We start from the raw sequence: 18,147 nt of genomic DNA, 5'->3' as shown, positions 1-18,147 counted from the left end.
ATACCTTGTGAAAGGAGACAAAGAGAGGAAAGGAAAGAAGAAAAGAAAGGAGATGTGGAGAGGAATAGAGAGGAGAAGAAAGGAGTGCTGGAGTGACTGAACTCTGTCCCAGGCGAGTGCTCCCAGGGGCCACCGGGAGGGAGGGAGGGAGGGGAGTCTAGAGAGTGGATGGTCTGTATGTAAGCAGATGGGCCGCCTGACGCCACACTGACTCACAGATTGTCTCTAATTGAAAAGGCTGCTTATTAATCCAATGGGTGTGTGGAAGCAGGGGCCCTCTACGAGTCACAAGTCTTAAAATAGGGCCTGACGAGGGCGATCATCTGCACACTCACACAACACTTCTCTTTGGCCCATGGCTCTGTCATCACTAACTTCTACAGGTCTGACGTCAGTCGGCAGCGCTGTGTCACAGCCTATGTAGCTTTGTGTAGCCCTGCAGGCCGGTCCAAGATCAGCTCTACTGCTCACTATCATTCTATGTAGACCCAGAGCAGGCCTTGCAGGCTGGTCCCAGGTCAGCTCTACAGCTTTACCTGTGTCTCTCCTCTCTCTGTCAACGCATACTGATTTCAGAACCCAGTGCAGTGTCCTGTTGGCTGTCCTAGCAGGGCTCTGCAGGCTGTGTCTATACGGAGCTACACAGGGTCTAATGGATAAGGAATCTCCAGCCCAGTGTGTAGGTGGGATGGGAGTAGGGCTGTTGTGCCCTTCTCCCTGAGTGTGCAGTGCAATCCGAAGTGTCTCTCACTCACATGGCTCTCAGTCACGTGATCGGGTCTTTCTCACAGGCTACAAGTCAGACACATTGGGGACACAACTGCGCGCGTCCTTATCCAATTCCGAGGTGCATATTGAAGATATTGGAAGAACTGTCCACATTTACTTTTCGCCAGCCAACAAGATGAGTAGGCCTAACGAACAGAAAAAGCACAAACCTGCGTCAATTTACTATCCCCAGTAGTACAAAAGTTGATCTATTCTGTGCTAGAAATAAATATTCCAAACATAGTTTGGGACAGTTGTGGGATACGATAGATCCCAAATAAATACAACCACTAGCATCAAAAAACATGCTTTACACAATGTGGCTGACGCAACAGATCAGAACGTTTAACTTAAAATGTTGATATAGTATTAGGCTATTTCTTCACATTATAAGAGCAGCAATGCGCACATGGCAGTAGGTTATAAGCGCAAATGTTCCATTAGCGGGAAAACACCCTTATCAAAAGTGACCGCAAATGCGATTATGCATGTAATGCTTTGATTATAAAGGTACATTTCTATGGAGAATATTATCTTCCCCAAAGTTGAAACTCAAGTGCTGCTTATGTATGCCAGTTAGGCTCTACACCCCTTGTAAAGCAGATTAATGTGCTTAATTTTAAGAAGTTATTTGGCCACTTTAGTTGTGATACAAACCTTATTAAAACATATAGGCCTATGGGCTAGGCTACATGAGGACTATGATTTGAACAAGTCGCAGAAAAAGGCATTGTTTCTTATGCTGGGCATCATTCACAAGTGATAATATATAATTCACAAGTGATAGGCTGACATTGTTACCCATCAGACTATTCTTGATTTAATCTTGTCTTTACATATACAGTTGAAGTCGGAAGTTTACATACACTTAAGTTGGAGTCATTAAAACTCGTTTTTCAACCACTCCACAAATGTCTTGTTAACAAACTATAGTTTTGGCAAGTCGGTTAGGACATCTGCTTTGTGCATGACACAAGTAATTTTTCCAACAATTGTTTACAGACAGATTATTTCACTTATAATTCACTGTATCACAATTATAGTAGGTCAGAAGTTTACATACACTAAGTTGACTGTGGCTTTAAACAGCTTTGAAAATTCCAGAAAATTATGTCATGGCTTTAGAGGCTTCTGATAGGCTAACTGACATAATTTGAGTAAATTGGAGGTGTACCTGTGGATGTATTTCAAGGCCCACCTTCAAACTCAGTGCCTCTTTGCTTGACATCATGGGAAAATCAAAAGAAATCAGCCAAGACCTCAGAAGAACAATTGTAGACCTCCACAAGTCTGATTCATCTTTGGGAGCAATTTCCAAATGCCTGAAGGTACCATGTTCATCTGTACAAACAATAGTACGCAAGTATAAAACCATGGGGCAATGCAGTCGTCATACCGCTCAGGAAGGAGACATGTTCTGTCTCCTAGAGATGAATGTACTTTGATGCGAAAAGTGCAAATCAATCCCAGAACAATAGCAAAGGACCTTGTGAAGATGCTGGAGGAAACAGGCACAAAAGTATCTATATCCATAGTAAAACGAGTCCTATATCGACATAACCTGAAAGGCCGCTCAGCAAGGAAGAAGCCACTGTTCCAAAACCGCCATAAAAAAGCCAGACTACGGTTTGCAACTGCACATGGGGACAAAGATCGTACTTTTTGGAGAAATGTCCTCTGGTCTGATGAAACAAAAATAGAACTGTTTGGTCATAATGACCATCATTATGTTTGGAGGAAAAAGGGGGAGGCTTGCAAGCCGAAGAACACCATCCCAACCGTGAAGCACGGGGGTGGCAGCATCATGTTGTGGGGGTGCTTTACTGCAGGAGGGACTGGTGCACTTCACAAAATAGATGGCATCATGAGGTAGGAAGATTATGTGGATATATTGAAGCAGCATCTCAAGACATCAGTCAGGAAGGTAAAGCTTGTTCGCAAATGGGTCTTCCAAATGGACAATGCCATTTGCCACAACATCCGAAGTTGTGGCAAAATGGCTTAAGGACAACACAGTCAAGGTGTTGGGCCATCTCAAAGCCCTGACCTCAATCCTATAGAAAATTTGTGGGCAGAACTGAAAAAGTGTGTGCAAGCAAGGTGGCCTACAAACCTGACTCAGTTACACCAGCTCTGTCAGGAGGAATGGGCCAAAATTCACCCAACTTATTGTGGGAAGCTTGTGGAAGGCTACCCAAAACGTTTGACTAAGTTAACCAATTTAAAGGCAATGCTACCAAATACTAATTGAGTGTATGTAAACTTCTGACCCACTGGGAATGTGATGAAAGAAATAAAAGCTGAAATAAATAATTCCCTCTACTATTATTCTGACATTTCACATTCTTAAAATAAAGTGGTGATCCTAACTGACCTAAGACAGGGAATTTTTACTAGGATTAAATGTCAGGAATTGTGAAAAACTGAGTTTAAATGTATTTGGCTAAGGTGTATATATATATAATCTTCCGACTAAATAATATATGTGTGAAATTTGTTTTGATTTAGAATGGACCATTATCATGCATCATGTACGAAACAGGGGCAAGGGGGAAAATACATGTCATCTATACACTTAAATAGCTGTCACGACTTCTGCCGAAGTCGATGCCCCTCCTTGCTCGGGTGGTGCTCGGCGGTCGACGTCACCGGTCTTCTAGCCATCGATGATCAGTTTTTCATTTTCCATTGGTTTTGTCTTGTCTTCCTACACACCTGTTTCCAATCCAATTAATTATGTTGTATATTTAACCCTCTGTTTCCCCTCATGTCCTTGTCGGTGATTGTTTGTGATGTTATGTTACGTGGGTTTGTGTATCGGTGTGCGACGGGTATATTGTACTTTGGTTATGGAGTTAGTTTTTTATTAAATACTCCATATTAACCAACTTGGTTTCTCCTGCGCCTGACTTCCCTGCCACCTATATACAAGAATATGACAGAATCACCGACCAGCATATTGAAGTCAGCAGGAGAAGATACCCCGGACAGAGAGGTGGAGGAGCGCATCCGGGAGAATACAGAGAAGCTACACCATCTATGTGCCGCCATGGATCGCGTTGTCCAGAATCTGGACCGCTGGGAGAGACAGGGAATTCATCCAGCGCCTCCATCAGCCCAACCAGGGTCTATCCGAAGCACCCCGTCCCAACCGGAACCCGGTGGCATCAGTCTAACCTTGCCTCAGGGTTACGACGGGAGTGCTGCCAACTGCCAGGGTTTCCTGCTCCAGTTAGAACTTTATCTGGCCACGGTCCATCCAGTTCCAACTGACCGTGAGAAGAGTTTCGCCCTCGTCTCATGCCTCACCGGGAGAGCCCTGGAGTGGGCCAGCGCTGTGTGTGGAGAAGGAGATGCGGCGTTGGACCATTAGGAGGAGTTCACCCGCTGTTTTCGGGCAGTTTTCGACCACCCACCCGAGGGCAGAGCGGCGGGTGAGTGCCTCTACCATCTGAGGCAGGAGACGAGGAGCGTCCAGGATTTCGCCCTGGAGTTCAGGACCCTGGCAGCCGGTACGGGATGGAATCACAGGGCCCCGATCGACCATTACCGCTGCAGTCTGCGTGAGGACGTCCGTCGGGAGCTGGCCTGCAGAGACACCACCCTCACCTTCGACCAGCTGGTGGATCTGTCCATCCGACTGGACAACCTGCTGGCTGCTCGCGGACGTCCAGATTGGGGTCTGGTGGTTCCATCCTCCTGCACCCCCTCCCCTCTTCCCATGGAATTCGGAGGGAGGGTGCACAGGGAGACTGGAGGGGGTTCCCGCTCGTGCACCATGGGTGGCCGCAGAGGTCACACTGCTGGTCGGTGCCGGGTAGGTTCCTCTGGGAATCGAGGTAACAGGCAGGGCGCTCTGGCGCCACCCCAGGTGAATAGGCACCATTCTCATCCAGAGCCCTCTGTTGCACATATATTTGTGTCTGTTACTTTTCCTGATTTTTTTCCCCGCATTCCCAGCATGAGGCGCTAGTAGATTCAGGCGCAGCTGGGAATTTCATTGATCAAGCTCTTGCTCGTAGTTTAGAGATCCCCATTGTACCCGTGGATGTGCCTTTCCCGTTCACTCCTTAGATAGTTGACCATTAAGGTCAGGGTTGATAAAGGAGGCCACAGCTCCTTTGAGTATGGTGACGCAGGGGGGTCACAAGGACAAAATGAGTCTTTTCCTTATTGACACTCCTGCATATCCCGTGGTGCAGGGTCTACCTTGGTTAACTAGTCATAACCCCACTTTTTCTTGGCCACAGAGGGCTCTCACGGGGTGGTCGCGAGAGTGCTCAGGTAGGTGTGTAGGGGTTTCCGTTGGTGCTACTACGGTGGAAAGTCCAGACCAGGTCTCCACCGTGCGCATTCCCCCCGAATATGCCGATTTGGCTCTTGCCGTCTGTAAAATGAAGACGACTCAATTACCACCCCATCGACAGGGGGATTGTGCAATAAATCTCATGGTAGACGCTGCACTTCCCAACAGTCACGTGTATACCCTGTCGCAAGCGGAGACGGTGGCTATGGAGACATATATCTCCGAATCCCTGCGTCAGGGGTACATTAGGTCCTCCATTTCACCCGTCTCCTCGAGTTTCTTTTTTGTGAAGAAGAAGGATGGAGGTCTGTGCCCGTGCATTGATTATCGAGGTTTAAATAAAATCACGGTGGGATACAGTTACCCACTACCTCTGATCGCCACGGCGATTGAGTTAATGCACGGGGCGTGCTTCTTCATTAAACTGGATCTCAGGAGTGTGTACAGTCTGGTGCGTATCCGAGAAGGGGACGAGTGGAAGACAGCATTTAGTACCACCCCAGGGCATTATGAGTACCTCGTCATGCTGTACGGGTTGAAGAATGCTCCATCAGTCTTCCAATCTTTTGTAGACGAGATTTTCAGGGACCTGCACGGGCAGGGTGTAGTGGTGTATATCGATGACATTCTGATATACTCCGCTACACTCGCTGAGCATGTGTCCCTGGTGCGCAGAGTACTTGGTCATCTGTTGGAGCATGACCTGTATGTCAAGGCTGAGAAATGCCTGTTCTTTCAACAGTCCGTCTCCTTCTTAGGGTATCGCATATCTACGTCAGGAGTGGAGATGGAGAGTGACCGCATTGCAGCCGTGCATAATTGGCCGACTCCAACCACGGTGAAGGAGGTGCTACCGGGCATTTACTTCCGGAGGTTTATCCGGGGGTTTGGTCAGGTAGCTGCTCCCATTACCTCACTATTGAAGGGGGGTCCGGTGCGTTTGCAGTGGTTGGCTAGGGCGGACAGGGCTTTTAGGAAACTGAAGGCTCTGTTTACCTCGATCCTGTGTTGGCTCATCCGGATCCGTCTTTGCAATTCATAGTGGAGGTGGACGCGTCTGAGGCTGGGATAGGAGCTGTGCAGAGCCCGTTCCCCCTGAGTGTCCAGATGGGCGTTGGTATGTTCCGTCTGCTGTCCGCGATTGATTGATCTACTGGGCCCACACGTCACCCTCCTCTGGTCATCCTGGGATTGATCGGACGATGCGCTGTCTTAGTGGGAGGTACTGGTGGCCCACTTTAGCTAAAGACGTGAGGTTTTATTTTTCCTCCTGCTCAGTGTGCGCTCAGTGCAAGGCTCCTAGACACCTACCCAGGGGTAATTTACAACCCTTACCCGTTCCACAACGGCCGTGGTCGCACTTGTCGGTGGATTTTATAACCGATCTTCCACCTTCACGAGGTAACACCATGATCCTGGTCGTTGTGGATCGTTTTTCTAAGTCCTGTCGTCTCCTCCCTTTGCCCGGTCTCCCTATGGCCCTACAAACGGCGGAGGCTCTGTTTACACACGTCTTTCGGCACTACGGGGTGCCTGAGGATATAGTGTCTGATCGGGGTCCCCAGTTCACTTCTAGGGTCTGGAGGGCGTTCATGGAACGTCTGGGGGTCTCCGTCAGCCTTACCTCGGGTTTTCACCCTGAGAGTAACGGGCAGGTGGAGAGAGTTAACCAGGATGTGGGTAGGTTTCTGAGGTCTTATTGCCAGGACCGGCTGGGGAAGTGGGCGGAGTTTGTGCCCTGGGCAGAGATGGCTCAGAACTCGCTCCGCCACTCCTCCACTAATCTCTCTCCCTTTCAGTGTGTGTTGGGGTATCAGCCGGTTCTGGCCCCTTGGCATCAGAGTCAGACTGAGGCTCCTGTGGTGGATGACTGGTTCCGGCGGAGGACTGGTTCCGCAGAGGAAACCTGGGACGCTGCTCATGTCCGCCTTCAGCGCGCCGTGCGGCGCCAGAAAGTGGGCGCAGAACGTCGCCGCAGTGAGGCCCCGGTGTTCGCACCGGGAGACAGGGTCTGGCTCTCGACCAGAAACCTGCCCCTCCGCCTGCCCTGCCGGAAGCTGGGTCCACGGTTTGTGGGGCCATTCTGCCGAAGTCAATGCCCCTCCTTGCTCGGGTGGTGCTCGGCGGTCGACGTCACCGGTCTACTAGCCATCATTGATCAGTTAATTTTTTTTCCATTGTTTTTGTCTTGTCTTCCTACACACCTGTTTCCAATCCAATTAATTATGTTGTGTATTTAACCCTCTGTTTCTCCTCATGTCCTTGTCGGTGATTGTTTGTGATGTTATGTTACGTGGGTTTGTGTATCGGTGTGCGACGGGTATATTTTACCCATTTATTTTGTACTTTGGTTTTGGAGTTTTTTTATTAAATACTCCATATTAACCAACTTGGTTTCTCCTGCGCCTGACTTCCCTGCTACCTACATACAAGAATATGAAAATAGCGAATGGAGGACGCTTTTCCCGTGGTTCATTTTCATGCCAGGTAGGTAGGCTATACTCCTGTTGTAAAGATAAGCAATGTGCTTAATATTAGGAAAGTGGAGAAATAAGTCTAGCCTATAGAAAGCTGATGGGATCCTCCTCTTTTTAGTAGAAGCCATCACTCTGTTTTCTCTTGAAATTGCATAGCCTGTAGAAATGTTGCACAACACGAGCACATGAGCTCTCAAGAAGTGTTTGATTAGATTTTTGATTACATTTGCATTGTTGTCAGAGTGATTAGGGGGACAATAGAGTGCTGAGTACCAGGCAGTTAGCAACGTTGGTAGGCTGCTGATGACCATCAGCAGCATCAGAGTTTGGAGAAGCCTAATTACCGTGACTAAACGGTCATGTGGAATTTGACTGCCTTCATGACTCGTGACCGCCGGTGGGGCAGTAATATGGTAATAAGGACAACTCAAGTATGCTATTCTGTTCTTCTGAAATAGACTACATTTTCTTCATATCATGCTTCTTTAGACCTGTCTAAAATAAATAATGGATTTATTGTGAAGGTGTAGGCTATATTATATGGATTTATTACACTTAAAAGGTAGATGTTCCAAAGGTCAACATCAGTGGCTCGTAGTGGAAGGAGATGCTAAATGTATTTATTTTAATTAACGGTCAATTACCGTGAAACCGACAGTTATTTGCTTGACAATCACCGTCTGACAAAATTTGGTGACCGCCACAGCCCTAGTTGGGAGGGGAGGGGGAGTGGGCAGCAACGGGGAAGGGAACCACGGTGTGCCAGTGTCTCTGTACCTGGCTAATTCTCAGTGACAGGCAGGCCGTGTGGTAGGCCCTGGCATGAGCCAGTGGGAGAGGCTATGTTCATCAGCTCCCAGGTCTTAATCCTCAGTGTGAGCTGCAGACAGATCAGCGATGCCGCCAGTCAGCAGCGGCACACTGTGGAGCCTGACGTCCCAGCGCCTGCTGCAGTTAAGATGAGCTGCTGTGACAGAGGCAGACAGAGGAGACAGTGTTGCTGTTATCCCAGTGTCCTCTATTGAGCCACTGGACTGGAACAGAACCTGCTCTGCCTTTGGCTCCAGACCTACAGGAGAGGAGGAGAGGAGAGGAGAGGAAGATAGCAAGATTTTGATGTTATGAGACTGAGTAGTCTCCTCTTTTTCTTCTCATTGAGGTCATACACTATCCCAGTGTTCCAAACTCAGCAAGTGCCCTCCTCCAGTCTTCACTCCTCTCTTCTTTTCTCTCTTCTCCTCCCTCCTGTAGACAGCACTAATGGTTCTCCGGTGTGCTCCAGCCCCACTCCTCCTCTCCCAGTGCATGGCTCAGCAGCAGCACTCATTAACACAACACACTGCCCTCCCCTCACTGGACCTTCATTTTGACTCATACACTGTTTATGACTTCTGCAATCAGTGGCAGGTCGTACAGCAGAACTGCTGTGTAACTCACTGAGTGCTCAGAGCCTGACTGTGCCAAGTACAACCAATGTTTTACTCTCACATTATTAAGAGAACTGTTTCGCCTTGTATTGAATGGCAGTAAAGATGTAATTGTGTATCATAAAACATGGTTTAGGCAGTGGTGAGTGTGTAGTATGCCTGCTATACATTAGTGCACATACACACTGCTTCTGTCCCGTAGATATAGCCACCCATCAGCTAGGGGATTCATCTGAGCTCTGAGTTGTGTTGATGATCTGACACTTGAAGCTACTCTTTCATCTTAGCGTACCTCAGTCCTTTCCCCTTATCTAAATTTCTTCCTTCTCCATGTACTGAGAGGACCATTAAAATAACAAATGAAGACTGTTTATTTCAGCATTTTGACTTCCGGCGACGATGTGGCTAGGAGCAGCAGCTAACTAAAGACGCTGTGTAGCTCCAACAATATTTTAACAAATTATTCAACGCCTAGTTACACATTTTCTTAACTAATTTTCCCAAGTTATCGGTTACATGGAAAAACGACTTAGAAATGCACAAAAGCAGTAACTTTTGAAGAAAAACACTAAAATGTTGTCTCTACCTGCAGCTAACAAGGAAAATGGTGGAGAAGAACAGCCTGATGACCCAGTTCGAAATGAGATTCGCAAAATGAACAAAAATCTCGAAGAGAAAATTGCAAAAGTGGGCGAAGATGTGGCTGAAATAAAACATACAGTGGGCTCACTGAAAACAAGTGGACACTCTCGACAACAAAGAGAGAGGATATCAACCTTGGAGGACAAGATCCCCCGCCTAAACGACACTGTTGAAAAAATGGAGACTATAATCGAAAAACTTAAAGAACGACTTCGATACAAGGAAAATTACAGTCAGAGAAACCCACTTCAGATCAGAGGGGTTCCCGAAATCCACATAAATACGAAGGATTGTGTGAAAGACATTTTACCCAACCTATTTGATAACAACCTGGAGAAAGGCAAAAATGTTAATGTTGGCGAATGAACACCAGTCTCTTATAGGGCAAGATGTTTTGTGAATTCCTTAAAACACACATTACGGTATTCTTTGAAGCAAACAACAATAGTGCGAAACAGGTAAATGTCTGGGAAGCTTTTAAAGCTTACATACGCTGAGTAATGATAAAACGATCAGCTGCTAGAAAATTGATCAACTTGAAACAGAGCTCAAAACGCTGGATAGGGAATATTGGTCCAATCCTAACAACATTTCTCTGGTAAATCTGATGAAAACCAAATACAAGCTGAATACTTTATTCAGTAAAAAAACGGAATATTCCCTGTACAGGCTGAAGCAGAGATGGTACGAATCAGGTGAAAAGGCAGAAAAACTGTTGGCCAGTCAATTGGAATCTAGAGAAACAGATCGGCAAGTAGGTGGAATCAGAAATAAGACAGGTAAGCTGATTACCAATCATAAAGAAATAAACAATATATTTTGAGACTTCTATCAGGAACTTTCTACTTCAGACGGTCCTTTAGATATGCAGAAAGCAGAGGCATCCTTTCAGATTCTGAACCTTCGTGAACTAACAGAGGAGACAGGAATTGGCTCGACCTCCCTATTACTTTGGAGGAATTAACCGAAACTATAAGACTGGACCTAGTAAATGCATTTTCAGAGATATCGGGTTATAGAGTAAACTGGACCAAATCTGAAGTAATGTACATTACATTGTCTGAGAAATGACTTCCTCAGCTGGAGGTTTCAATGGGTCCCTAAAAACTTGAGGTACCTGGGGATCGCTTTAAATCCTGGTCTAGAGAACATGATTTCTGAAAACCTTGACCCACTGTTGAACAAAATTCATCTCCAATATAAGAGCTGGGATAAGCTACAAATCTCATTATGGGGTAGGATACAGGTTATAAAGATGGTCTTAGCTCCTAAACTGAATTACGTCGTCAGCATGTTACCACTATCCATACCTGTCTATACTTTTAAATCCATAGACAAAATGATTACTGAGTTTGTTTGGGCCTGTAAAAAGGCCAGGATGGAACTAGTGAGATTACAGGCAAAGACTGAGAAGGGAGGATTAAAGCTCCCTAACATGCAATTATATCAAGAAGCCTTTGTCGCTGCCCAAATAGGCTCTCTCTTTATTGAGAACTCGATATAGACCAGTTTGGGTGGACATGGAAGAAAACTTAATGCTCCATTCGGAGCAACAGATTATCTGAGTCAACAAAAGGTGGGACTGCAGAATCCAATAATGTCCCATACTAAAAATATATGGAGGCAGATTCATAAGAGAGCGAGATCTTCACCTTTCTTGACAAGCTCTGCTTCGTTATGGAACAACCCTAAATTGAAAATAGGGGACACACGGTTTCTGGAAAGACTGGTATAGAAAGGGGATAAAAACATTGGTTGTCTATATCAAGAAAACACTTTTACCTCTTTTGAAGAACTAAGGTCCAAGTATAATTTACAGAAACAAGACTTTTGGACATATCTCCAGCTGAGTGATTGTATGTTTAAGGTAGGACATAATAACAACAAATTCCCAGTACATTCCGATTATAAGTCTTAAGATAGAGATCCTTTTGTAAATTACCATATACCGCAGGGCTTATATATAGCCACTTATAGGTGGATTTAATGGAACTTATAGGGGCCTATAGGCCGTAAGGGAAAAAGACTTGGAGGTAACATTTGGAGAGGAGGAATAGAATATAACAGTAGAGATGCCCGGTCCAAGCTGATTCAATTTAAAGTGTTCAATAGGATTTATTGGACTCCTCTGAGGTTGAACAGAATAGGTTTGATAGAATCCTGTTTATGCTGGAGATGTCAGTCAAGTACAGGTGACATGATCCGTATGTTCTCTGACTGTCCAAGCTTGCATACCTTTTGCAGAAGTTAATGGAAAAGATTGTGATATTCTGGGTATCACAATACCTGCAAATCCTGCTTGGCTATTACTGAATATCACTAACGATATTGATAGACTGAAAAATGAAATGTTTTTTCCTTTTCTATCTTTGTGTGTTCGGGGGGGTTCACGCCCCTTCACCTTTTCCGCATTTTGTTTTGTTGCGGCCTTGTTCTAGAATGGATGAGGTAGTTTTTTCCCCTCGTCGGTCTGCACGCGGTGCCCCATGGTGGCGGGGCGGGGGCAGGTTTGGGGGGCTGTTTTCTTGTTGTCATTGTGGGGTGTTGTGTGTGGATTGAGGAAGATCTTTTCTTTGGTCCGTTTAGGAGTGGGGCTGTGGCGGGGTGTGGAGGGTCGGGGGACCTGGGTGCTTTCCGAATGCGCTGTGTATTCATGTCTGTGAAGTAATTGTTTAATGCCAAATATAATTAAATTACTTTGTTATTATATTGTGAAAGGAAAAAATAAAAACAATAATAAAAAATTAGAATATATTGGTCATTCATTTTGACGTTTTTACCGAGATCTTAGTCGCGCAATTTTATATTTAAGTAAGATGTTTGGCACAGTATTTCTCAATAAAATAAATAGCTTTTTTTTTAAGACTGTTTACTTTGTTGTTATTGGGAAGGGGCCTTGGTGGCCTAGTCTAATTAATATCAAGGACCCGGCCCCAGAGGAACAACACTGGCATCTGGTTAGGAGGACGGTGTCCAGTCCCACACACACATTCTGAACTTTCTCTGGGCTCTTTGATTCAACAGGATCCCACAGGCTTAACACTCCCTTGTTATAAGTCTTGATTCTAAATCGGATTGAGATGTTACGCTAACAAAGAGTACCAGAGAAAAACCCAGCTGGGTGTCCTGGCCAGGTTCTCTCTACTGACCCTGGACCAGAGACCAACATACAATAATACTGATGAGGGGAAGGAATTACCATGTCCATGCCAGGTTTATGGTATTACATGTATATAACCTGAAAACTACTGAGGCTGGACATCTCCATACTCCTGATTCTCTCTCAGCTCTGCAGCAGATTGCCTCGGGAATCCATGAGCTGTCTGTGTTGAGCGCTATGTAGTTTGTTAGACAGAATGTTCTGGCTGCTCCAGTGCACTCAGACACCGTCGGCACAATCGGTCGGAAAGTCTTTCAACGTTTAATGGTATGTGTGAACATCTCTCTCAGGAGCCAAGTAAAGTCACCCTCATAAACTATGGGCGCCAAAAAGACGCGATGACAAAGTAATATAGCCTGTGGTCGTATATCATTCCCTCACTATACAGTAGCTGTATGAAACGCAGCACGTAGCTCATCTGGTGCTGCTGGGTAGTGTGTGTGTGTGTGTGTGTGTGTGTGTGTGTGTGTGTGTGTGTGTGTGTGTGTGTGTGTGTGTGTGTGTGTGTGTGTGTGTGTGTGTGTGTGTTTACAGAGGTGTGAATGTGGTAATTAGTCGTAAATCGTGTCTCTCTAACCTTTGGTGGACCGACGTTTGTAATGGGCGCAGTGTTCCAGTGTTGTGGTTGATTCTGTCACAATATATTGCTTCATTATAGTTCATGAGGAAACTATCTGCTTTCCTCCTCAGCTACAGTAACTAGCTAGCTGCTCCCTCTGTCTTCTGCTCCAGAGAGGAGAGGAGAGGAGAGGAGAGGAGAGGAGAGGAGAGGAGAGGAGAGGAGAGGAGAGGAGAGGAGAGGAGAGGAGAGGAGAGGAGAGGAGAGGAGAGGAGAGGAGGTTTGGGATTTTTCCAAGTCTCTCTGCTTCCTCCCCACATCATTATTTTCAATGGTGTATGAAACATGCAATTACCATCGTAAAGCCTGGCTTTTTTTGGACTCTGGGCTTTCTCCGTATTTCTATAAATGACTTTCCCTGTCCCCAAATCAAAACCCATGAAGTCGTAATAAAAAGGATCAGTGTACCAAATGGTTTCATTCCAAACGGAACCATTTGCCCTCCATCGACACAAAAAGAGACACTGTTCACACTTGCAGACGGACACAAAGGTTGAGTACACACACACACACACACACACACACACACACACACACACACACACACACACACACACACACACACACACACACACACACACACACACACACACACCCACAACCACAACTACACCAACCGACATGAATAGACAACCCAGTCTTTTTAAAGCACAGATACAGTACTTCAGTGCATGCTCGCAGACACAAATTCTCACAGATTGTAAGTTTACATTTCTATTGTATGAAAGAGAACTCAGTGTGTGGGTGTTTTCATTGATTCAGAGGCATTAAGAATGAATTCACTCAAAGGAGAGGTGAGAAGCTAGTGTGTGAGTGGCAGCTCATATAAAAGCCACCTGGTTCTCCAGCTCATCTGTGATTTGAGCCTTTGATACGGCTGGCGAAGAGCCTTTTCCAAACAACAAAGAAGAGACTTGGTGCTGAAGGACGACAACAATGGGCCACTTGTCAGCCTGGAGATAAAAAGATGACATCCGTTTTTTTTCCCTCTTGTTTCTCATTTTATATTTTGCTATTTCTTTTTTCAAAGGTTCCTGTAAAAGGGAATGTAGATGGGGAGTGATTTTTTTTTTCTCTCGATTTCCCCAGTGTGTCCCCCCCCACCCCTCCTCCTCTTCTTAGTGAGGCCACAGTGAGGCTGCCTTTCAGAGATTCTTGTCTTTCCCTGTGGGCCATGACTGTGTTTACCGATGTATTCCCTCTGTAAGAGACTCACCCTCTGTACAGAGAACTTTTATGTACCCCCTCTCTCAGACAGACAAACCAGAAGAGTGAATAATATGGCTATGTAAAACTACAGCAGTGCTTTGATAAAAACACACTCCAGCTACACTCTCCAGCTCTTTCTCTGCCCTGTGGATTGTTCAAAAAGCGTTCGATATTCCAAGGTGTACGATGCCTTCAGGCTATGCTCAAACCCTACTCTCCAACTAAGCACTCTGGTCTCTGGGCCATCCCACCCCTGCGGGTTCCAGCTCCCGCTCTGCCCAGTCAAAACTCTTCTCTGTCCTGTCACCCCAATGGTGGAACGCGTTTCCCCCTGAAGCTGGGACAGCAGAGTCCCTGCCCATCTTACAAAAATGTCTGAAACCCTACCTCTTCAAAGAGTATCTTAAGTAAGACATCTCAGTCGTATTGTCCCACCTAGCTATCTTAAGAGGAATACACTAACTGTGCGTACTACTGCATAAGAGCTTCTGCTAAATGACTACAATGTACAATGTTGTTTAGTGCAAAGCAGAGGAGGGGAATAGTATTGCATTGTCATTGTTAGGTGAGCTGAGCTGCAACAGAACAATACAGAGGACACTTACATCAGCCAAGCTGTTGTCATAGCGCTCAGGACACGGATGTGACCTTACTGTGGGGCGCTCGCTGCAGCAGTCCATCGTCATAGTGAAAATGACGTAGTGACGTGCCACATTGGATTCTGGGAAAAGGGGGCCGGACACTGAGATAAAGCCAGTGTGGGACATGGAACAGGAGAGTGGTGCAAAATGTTGTCAAGTTTCACGGAACAATGAGAAACGAGCAGAGCTAATGAGATGGATTAGGTATAGATGAGTGTAAGGGATGACAGAATGGAGTGGAATGGAGTGTAAAACAGTGGTAGTTTGAATGAGAGAGAAATTGAGATGGATGTAGGACAGAGAGGTGAGCGTAGTGGTGTGACATGGCTACAGGGGGCCAGGATGGCTGTGTATAGAGTAGAGACTGATACACTGTGGAGAGAGCTGGGAGGAGATGCACCGTAGCTGTTACTGTGAATGACCTCTCTCAAAGGAAGGTAAGAGAAACTCACGTTTTGTTTTTCTTCATCTCGTTTTTTACTGGATATCAATGGCAGCTTTGTGGTTATGAATAGATGACTTACCCCATGTTGTTTTGAATTAGTTGAAGACAAAAATGATGACAAAGTCTGAGTGCTCAAAGAGAGGAAGTGTACTGCAGGGCTGCTGTGAGTCTAATCAGTGCTTCTGTCTGACTCTTCTGTTGAAGTGGAGCGAATGCCTGTGCTCTCAGCCGAGGCAGAGAGGAGAGAGGACAGCGCTGAGGACAGGTCCCCAGAGGCCCCCTCGGGCCCCCAGTCCATAAACAGATGTGTCCTTGTCCCCAGTCCCCACTGAGAGAGCGCAGCCACTCAAGTGGCAAAGCAGGTCCAAACAATAGTGACAAATGTAAAGCTAAATATTGGCTTTATCTTCTCAGTAATAAAAGGCCCATGAAATTGATTTAATGCTGCAGCGCCTCTCTTGGGCAGCTTCTTACCGCCTGAACACAAAACAAAGAGCCGCAGCGATCTATTAATTAACCCACCTAATCCTGAAAAGTTAATCTCTCCACAACTTTGCCTGCCACTAACTTTGAAGCCACAGGGTCAAATGGCAGGGAGGGGAAGATACAGTACTTAGGAAAACAGAGCGAGAAAGAGAAAAGAGTGTTGACTCCAGCAAAGGGCTCTTCTGCACGGCAACAGCGGGGCTGGCGTTTGTGGAGAGGCAGGGATGCGTAACCGTCATTAAGCATAACATCCGAGCTGATTTGTGTTTTTCTGAAGAGATTAAAGAGAGGTGTAGAATATCAAAAGTGATGTTTGAATCAGGGCCGTCTTAGACTTGAGGTAAATGGGGACTGATTGTGAAATGCTTTCCGTCTATCTGCTTCTCTGTGTTAGAGGCGTCACTACAGACCCTGGTTAGATTTCAGGCTGTATCACAGGGCGGCGCACTAAGGTTGAAAAAAGTTTTCCAGAAAACCTGGTTGGAGGATTCTGCATTTCCTGCTTATTTCCTTCTGTTTCTGTGAATCTTCCAACTAGGATTTCTGGAAATTGAAAACCTGGGAATTTTGGGGAAGTTGCCAGAATTGTGCAACCCTACCCATCACACACTCACGTCTCTGAGCTGTGAGCAATTTTTCTTGTAACTGCATGTCTTTGCTTCTCGCCCACCTTACGGTCCCAGCACGACGGCACCTCACACCAACGTTCTCGCTCATGCTCACATTGTGTCTGCAGAGGTGTGAGTTACATAATTGAAAACCAATGTGTTTTTCTCCTCTGTGGTTCCTCTGACCTGCCCTCTTGCCTCCTCCCACCTCCCCCTTGCCTCACCATCATCAGTCTTTTTGTGAGCCCCTCTGGGCAGAACTGCAGGGGGACGCTGGCCCAGAAAATAGGTCACCCCTTGGTGGTCTTCTCACCTCGACAGTATCAGAAAAACACTCGACTTCCTCCTGAGAGGGCTCAACACTTCCCCTGTGTGTCTGTCCGGCTGCTTGTCAGCTCAACACACATGGAGCATACACACACAGTACACAAACACAGAATACAACACATAGAGAACACAGAACATATCACACAGAACACACACACATAACACAGAACACTTTCTGTTTTGAAAAGATCAAGACCACATCTCTCTGGCTGACTAGCTGGCAGGGTAATTAGGAGATTGAATGTTCTCGTTAACAGTACGTTCCTGTCAGGATAATGTGGGCTGTTTGATTATGCAAAAGCATATTAGGGCCAGAGTGAAGAGTCAGGCTAGTCGTCAGGCCTAATGACATGCCATTCCTCTGTGTGAGAGAGGGAGAGGAGAGGAGAGGAGAGGAGAGGAGAGGAGAGGAGAGGAGAGGAGAGGAGAGGAGAGGAGAGGAGAGGAGAGGAGAGGAGAGGAGAGGAGAGGAGAGGAGAGGAGAGGAGAGGAGAGGAGAGGAGAGGAGAGCAGCGGAGAGGAGAGCAGCCATCTCTGGTGTCAGGCCCTGGGCATGGACGAGTCTCTGTCAGCCAGAGATGGGTGTGTTCATTAGAGAGAGAGACTGCACTGTAATTACATCAGTGCTCTAAAAGAGGCATAGACACACTGACTCCACTTGTTGCTTTAATTGCACATTGTAATGATGCTGGTATTAGTTAAATTGTTAGAGCACTGCACCGGTATACTGAGTAAATCAGTGGAAGTCCTAATCGGTGTATTTGATCACCATTTTAACATATTAACAGATTGGCTCGGAAAGTCACAGTAAAACAACAAATGCTAATTTTCTTTCAATGAGTATTGATTGGATATGAACATGATAGTTTCCAACCCCCCACAAAATGTCGAGGCTCAATTTGAGTGTCTGAAAATGTTTTGATACCTTCACTCATGCATTCAAGTGGCCAAAGCTGAATCATACACTAAAAATTAAAGGTTCTTGGAGTACCCTTTAGGGGTTCTTCAAATTGAAACTGTGGGGGAACCCCT

General features: G+C 46.1%; 1 protein-coding gene across 16 annotated transcripts in view; it reads left to right on the top strand.

The window, feature by feature from the left end:
* msi2h (RNA-binding protein Musashi homolog 2) overlaps positions 1-18,147 on the top strand; it is a 358,783-nt gene that overhangs the window by 307,083 nt on the left and 33,553 nt on the right.

The sequence above is a fragment of the Salmo salar genome, chromosome ssa13 (assembly GCF_905237065.1).
Source record: "Salmo salar chromosome ssa13, Ssal_v3.1, whole genome shotgun sequence".
Lineage (NCBI taxonomy): Eukaryota > Metazoa > Chordata > Actinopteri > Salmoniformes > Salmonidae > Salmo > Salmo salar.
Note: the sequence above shows the minus strand (reverse complement) of the source record. Positions and strands in the feature narration are given on the sequence as shown.